The sequence below is a fragment of the Solanum tuberosum genome, unplaced genomic scaffold (genome assembly GCF_000226075.1).
Source record: "Solanum tuberosum cultivar DM 1-3 516 R44 unplaced genomic scaffold, SolTub_3.0 scf00020, whole genome shotgun sequence".
NCBI lineage: Eukaryota > Viridiplantae > Streptophyta > Magnoliopsida > Solanales > Solanaceae > Solanum > Solanum tuberosum.
Genome location: NW_006238946.1, coordinates 1,241,887 through 1,249,669, shown reverse-complemented (window position 1 = coordinate 1,249,669; position 7,783 = coordinate 1,241,887).

Sequence of the window (7,783 nt, the reverse complement as noted above, 5' to 3'; positions counted from 1 at the left end):
GGGGGGTACATGGAGTAGGGTGATAAAGAGAAGAAAATCAAGAGGGATATCTGGGAGAGAAGGACTGAAATTGACAGAGCAAAGGGTAAAAAGGAAATAAAAAGTATGGGACAAAAGAGGGACTAGATAAAAAAGATGGGATTTCAGAGGAGTTTGCTTGGATGAAAAGGCAAATGATAATATATGTTATGATTATTATAAAGTTTTTGGAGATATATTATATATATATATATGGGAAAGAAAAAAGTGTGCTTTATGAGAAGACAGAAAAAAGAGAGAAAGTAATTACATATATAGCTTCTTGTTAAATGAATGAATGAATGTATAATTTGTGATTTTTAGACTTTCATTTAGGGGAATTCTTCTTTTTCTCTGCTTAAATTATGCCATAATTTTTTTATATTCTTTTGTACTCTATCTAGTTAGTACTTACAAAAACGTTATAGGGTAAAGTTGTAAATATGTAAGCAGACCAGTAGTAATTATATATTCCTATTTTTTAATAAATAAATAAATAGAGAGAAAAAGATTGAAAAAGTTTACTAATTTGCAAATGATGTGTGGTCATTTGCATATAAATGCAGCTGCTATTGGTAGGCTATTATTAATGCCACATTCTCACAAGTAGCATTAATGTCAGAGTTTTCTGCTAGTTGAAGCACTTGTAAATATCCAAAAGAGCATTAATATATATATATATATATATATATATTATCTCCCTATTTTAAAAGTTTTTTTGCCTTTCATTTCTTCTCTATTTTTTTTAAAAACCAAGTGTATATTCATATCTTCTAAGAAATTAAATGAACTTCCCCATCCTTCATTTACCCATCGGTACGTACTGCCCCGAAAGAAATCCTATACAAGAGCTACCAAATTATGCAATATATGCCTATGGTGGAAGAAAGCTAGTAGCTCGTGACATAATCAAAATGTGTGCAAAATAATTCATTAATCAATGTTAGTGATACCAAAAAAAGAGAGAGTAGTAGTTCGACTTTATAAGTGTCATTATATTCTTAATTTTGATCGTCTTACCAAAATTTCAAATCTATCTTAATTTATGTGATATTTTTTATTTAAAATATTTACATGACATATATAAAAAAAAGTTCATTGGATTCATAAATCTGAAAATCATCATATAAATTGAGACGGAAAGAATAATATATATAATCATTCATCCTATTATATACTTCTTATGTTCACTACTCACGTTTCATTCTACAAGAATCAATTTGATTAATCTGTTGGAGCTAAATCGAATTTCATTAATTTAATATTTTTAAAATTTAGATATTTACGAAAAATACTATAAGTTACAAAATTTTCTCATATTAACATGATGAAAAATATCTTTGACAAATAAAAATAAATGGAAGAAGTATTGAATTGAGATAGGAGTAATAAATAGGTTACGAAAACAATAGACACGAAAATAGGAGGCAGAGCATATATGATGAACTTTTTAGGGAAAGAGCAAGTACAAATTAAAGGTAGTGAGAGAGAAGAGAATGGAAATGGAATTAGAAGAGTAAAGTGATGACAGAAAGAAAGACCGGACATTGAAAGCCATGGCATATATCACGTCTACATAATTCATATTCTGCACCTACAGCACGTTACCCAATATTAATTGCCAAAATATTTTTTCCTTTTTTTCCTTAGGTGTTCGGTGTATGCAGTAGAGTTCAACTAAAAAAAATATTGAAAATACCTTTAAATTAGACATACATTATTAGTTTTATCTTTCTGGTTTATTAAAAACATCATTTTACTTGACTAGCTAAATTCAAATATACATTGATCTCGCGACATGAGTGAAATACACCCTTAAATTCTTGTCAAGTTTAAAAATATTTTCAACAATTCTTTTTTTTTTACCTCATATTCCTACAAGAGTTTGAGACCACTTGATATGTCATATGACAGATCAGGAGTATATCTAAAGTTAGTTAATCAAGTAGAAAAATATTTTTTTAAGATTGTCAATAGTTTTAAAATGAAACAAATAATCTGTGTCAAATTCAAAAGTATTTTTAATATTTATCTCTTCAATCAATTAATGCAAATTCGCTTGTTGTATGCATTATCTCATTTTTAGAAGTGTCACTTGTAATATAATTTTTTTTATATTCAAAACTCAAATATGAGATCTCAAATAGTTGAGACGAACGAAGTAATATTGTTTGAATAAGAGCCATAAATTACAACAAGAATATATATTATTTTATCATATAATTAAATACTATAATAGTAATATTTAACTTTTTCACTAAGTACTTGTAAAATATTTAACCGACAAAACTTTCACAAACAGACAAAAAATTCAAGCGATTTTCACTTTTACTAGACCTAAACCGAAATCCTCTATGATTTTTTAATCTCACGTCATTGATCAATGAGTAGATTTAAATATATTTTATATTCATTCATCTGGTATAAATATTATATAATATCCTGTGGAGAAGTAGAAGTACTAATTTAATATTTCTATTAAAAAAACCGTATAATTTAATCTTAAGGGTTTTTGTTTTTGTTTGGTCCTAAATGACAAGGAAATAATGAGGAAATTAAGAGCACAAGTTCAAAAAAAAAAATAGTGGATGTTTAAAAATGACAATTAATGTGACTAATCACAATAAGTTGATAAGTTTAACTTATTTTTGCAGGCAGCAACAAATGTACATTAATTAAATCCTTAAAAATAGTCTGTCACTTTCAACGAATTGCTTTCTATCGCCGCATTTTATTAAATCATATGTTCAGTTCACCAATAGACTACCCATTAATTACTAAGCTGTATCACATTTTTCTTTTGATAAATATGACATTAAATTATTATTTTTTTCTATCAAAATAATATTAAGACTAAATTACTCGTTACTATCTCTAGTATATGATATAGTAATCGCAGTCAATAATTCAAAATATTTTTTAAGAATTTGAAAAACTCGTAAAAAAATAATTATTTGACTTTCAAATAGTAAAACCTTCCCATAAAATGGGACAAGGGGAGTATTAAAACAAGAAATTGACAGGTTGAGTAAATTCCATTTTTCCTATCTTTGGCCATGCATAGCATATTGCACAAAGAGGTACCTATTTTGGCTGAAGGAAATAAAATTCGTTGATTTTTAATCGAAGAAGAAATATTCATTTGGTATTTATTTCCGGTAATATATATGAAAAAGAAAAAAACATTGAAACTGAGGGTGTGTTTAACGTTTTTTTTTTCTTATAATTGGTTGGATAAAATTTTTAGAAAATAAATTTTAGGAAACCAAGTTTCTTAAAAATAAGAAAAATAATTTTCATATTAAAAGTAGGGAATACAAATTCTATTAAGTGACATTCAATGTTTATTGTATCATCTCAACTCATGCACCAAACGCCCCTAACTTCAATGACCATCCCACCCACACAACCCCCTTTCATCCTTATAGTCAGGGGCGGACCCATATGCATAATTTCGGAAAATATCATGCATATATATGTATATTTATTTTTAAAAATGGAAAGAAACTAAATACAATTAATTGTGCCTTCCTAGAAAGCATAAAAAGGCAGTTAGTACTATTGGTACAAGCAAGCACGATCACATATTATTATTTTATCAACTCATAATATTAGTGCAACTAAAGTCTTTAAATTCTAGTATAATGTTTTGCTAGACTATATATATATAAAGGCTTTTAAAATAAAAAAAATCACTTGTTAGTTACTAAAACACTTTCAAAAAATATTTTTAATGAAAGCATATTCTTCTACGTACCAAAAATACCTAGCCTAAAGGAAAATATTTTTCTCAAAACATTTTCAAAAAGAAACTTTCCCTTACTATATAACACTTCTAAAATTAATAATAGACGCACTATATGTGTTTGAGTATAAATTTATCTCATTAAGTTATAGTTATTTAATGTATATTCTTACCTCATTTAATATTTTGCCTTGTGAACATTAGATATGAGAAATGGAGTATGATTTTACTTGTATAAGTATGACATCTCAATTCTCAGTGTGGGATAAAAATTTATTAATAAAATACAAGAGTGATGTTGGATATATAAATAAGTAGATTTTATATTTAGTGATGTCTTTGTACAAATTCCTTTTCCCATTTTTAACTTTTAAAAAAACATAAAATTCAAGTGCCATGTTTTAAAATTACGTGATTTTAGGTTCAAAATGAATAATATCACTAGCGGTTTGGATCGTTACATATGATATTAGAGTCATTCTATACAAGCGTCGATGTCGATTATGGGCTAGAGTTCAATTAAATTTGAGCAAATTTCGATATGGCATGGCAAACCTCAGTGCTGAATCTAGACAAATTTCATGCAATGGGTAAACCTTAACGAAGACGTTGAGTCAATACTTAAGAGTGGGTGTACGTGACACCCTAGTATAGGATATGAAGTCTCACCTTGACAAAATACAAAAAAAAAAAAGTCGATATATATAAATAAACAGACCTTACACTCTGTAATGCATTTTAAAACCATACAAATTTAGACGTAATACTGATAATATTACTGGCAGGTTGGATCATTACAATAAGACTAAATTCTGTCTTTTCTCTTGTTTTGCCAGATCCAAAAAATTTGGATTGCGTTTAGATGAGAGCTTGGAGTTTTTGTTAATAGAGAATTTCTCAAATAAATATTTGGTTTTAAATCCTACGTGTTTGGTAGTTGTTCTAAATTCAAATATACGGTGATCAGTATAAAATTTACATTTAGTAAATTACTAAATTATAATATCTGCGAAATACCATACATTATTTTATTAAATGACAATTGATGTCATACGTTTCGGATAAGTTTAAAATAATTTCTTAAGTATACATTTAAGTTTAAATTTTTCAAAAAACAAGCATTTTTTCGTCTTCAGTAAATATTTAATAAACTGTTATCGTTAGATTTAGTGAATCGCTGAATTCAAATCATTTACGTAATATACCACAAATATAATAAATTATAATTAAAAATAAAATGACAAAAACGAATAAACAAATTAGGCTGAGGCGTGAATATCTCGCTCTCTTTAAGTAGATTCAAGCCTACTATGACATACTTAACATACACTGATCCAGGAGTTTCACTCTTGACTTGTCCTCTTCAGGATACAATATAACCCAACAACGTTGTACAACTCGAGCAACTACGGATGAAGAGTCTAAAACTCCACAGAAAAAGATTTTCCTTTTACATATAATAATTACTCTCTTTTATATAGTGAATATAATTGAAGATTTATAATATTTTCTTTGTCTCTATAGTACTCTCTCTTTCACTATTACTCTACAATATTATTGTTCACAAAAGAAGAACCACCACTATTTATAGATAAATAAGTCTTCCATATAATCAATGAGTAGAATGAGGAATAGTAACATGAGTAAGTAAATACGATATATTACATATGATTATGAAATTTGAAACTTAATCTTAATAAATATCAGATACGGAGTAAAAAGAAAAAAAAAAATTATCTTTCAAGGTCTATAGACATTGATTTGCTAGTAAAGCTCAAATCAGTTGTACATCTTTCCCTTTTAAATTAGTAATATTTTTAAAACAAAGCAAAGGCTCTTACCTCATCCCTAGCCTTCAACAATTCTTGAAAAGTACGTACATTCCCTTTTCTTGCGGGTAATCATAATGTATCCTATAGTATTAGTATTAGTAGATAAATATAATATATTATAATTTTGCCATAGCTAGCTTTCCCAATATCTCTAAAGATTTCCCTCACATCATCTTTAGATATCTCTCCACCTTTTTATTATTTCTTCTGTTTTATATTATTTTAAAATTTATTTTTAATATATGATGTTATGAAACTCTAAATTTAATAATAATAATAATAATTATTATTATTTCATACCGTTATTTGTAATGATAGTATTAAAAAAAGTAATAATACTTTCTAAATTAGTTAAAATAGACAAATAAAATGAGATGTTTATTTTTTATTTAGGGGGCAAGTAAAATAAAATGAAAGGAATAGTTGTTCACATTACTAAAAATAATTATTTTTTTACAAAGGCAAAGTAAAATGAAATGTTATACGGAGTAATATTAGATAAAAGAAGTGGTGAATCATATCTTGATTTTTAAAAATTATATATAACTATTTTGTACGCTTTATTTTTAGTAATTACAATAAGTAAAGTGGATAGGAGGAGCACAAAGTCTCAATTGTGTTTGTAGCTTTCTTGTCAATTAATTCCTAGAAAGAGACTATCAAACCAAATGCCGAAAAAGAAAAGATCGAGAAATAAAACTAGACACAAACTTTATATTCACTGTTTGAATAATTTTTTAAAAAGAAAAAAAACAACAAATTTTGATGCTCGTGAAGGAAGTATGACTTACTAAACTTGGATATTCCCACATACTCATAATATATGGCCATATATAGTGGTCCATTGAAGGAGAAATATTTAATGTACTTACTTTTTTTTCTTAAAGTTTTCACACTTTTGTTGAGTTTTAGTGTGGAGTGTTCTAGGTAGGTGGCTACAACTTTAATGCACTCTAAAGTTTTGATTTTGGACCACTCCCAAAATTGATTATTTCCTTTTTATTCTTTTGTTTTCAGCTGTTCTATATTCATATTGAAGTCGCAGTATTTTGACTTCAAACCGAGTAGAACTACATTCAGGGATAGCGTTTGCCAGAATTCAAAATCTCTAATTAAAGAATGAAGCGACATCATTCATTGCACCACATTTACGGATGATGATTATATTTTTCATTTTAAGTTCTAGATGAATTTTTACTATTTTTATATATGCTTCTTCTAATAAAAATGTATTAAGTTGACTGAAAGTTCTTGTAACAGGCCGGGACCATATGGCATTTGTTCCTAGCAAGTTCTATCAACGGTCAATATTATATTATATATGGTGTATTTTAGTATTTATAATTGGTTCAAGTCATATATTTTTTCACATAATTAATCAAGAAGATATTTGTAATTTTTTTCAAATTTAGTATAATTTAGATAAGTGATATCTTACCTAACCAAGAAATCATAATTAAATACGTATAATTTAAATCAAAAAATATTTTAATAAAAACATCCCTTATTTTTTAAAAATAGTATGATTAAACTAAAAATACCATGTAATAAGAGAGAGTATCGAGTGATTTATCAAAGAGTTTAATTTTGACACCATAAAAGGAAATTCACGATGTCCTACCTGGTTATCGTCTATAAGTAGGACCACTAATTACCTGATTATCTGCTACAATAAGTTTTTATTTACATTGATCATGATCAATATATTAATTAATATTATGAAGAGAACTTATGAAGTTTTGTTTTAATTAGTTATATATTATGTTGGGATTGAAAGATCCATCCGTTCTAAATAAAAAATATTGGAATATTTCGTTGGCTTAGGCAGAAGTTTTAAGAGTTTGAAGTCTGTTTAATCTAAATAAAAACTGATAAAAAAATTAAAGATAAAATAACTTTTTTAACAACAATAATAACATATCCATTAGTTTATTATAATTTCATAAGTGAAGTTTGAAGAAGATAATATGTGTGCAGACTTTGGGTGTGTTTGGTATGAAGGAAAATGTTTTCCTAGAAAATGTTTTCCTGGAAAACAAGTTGATTTTTGACTTATTTTCTCATGTTTGGTTGGTGAGTAGAAAATATTTTCCGGAAAAGATTTTTAGTGTTTGACTTATGAATGAAAAATATTTTTGAGAAATATCTTTTATTTTAACTAGAGTAGAAAATAATTTTTGAAATTGAA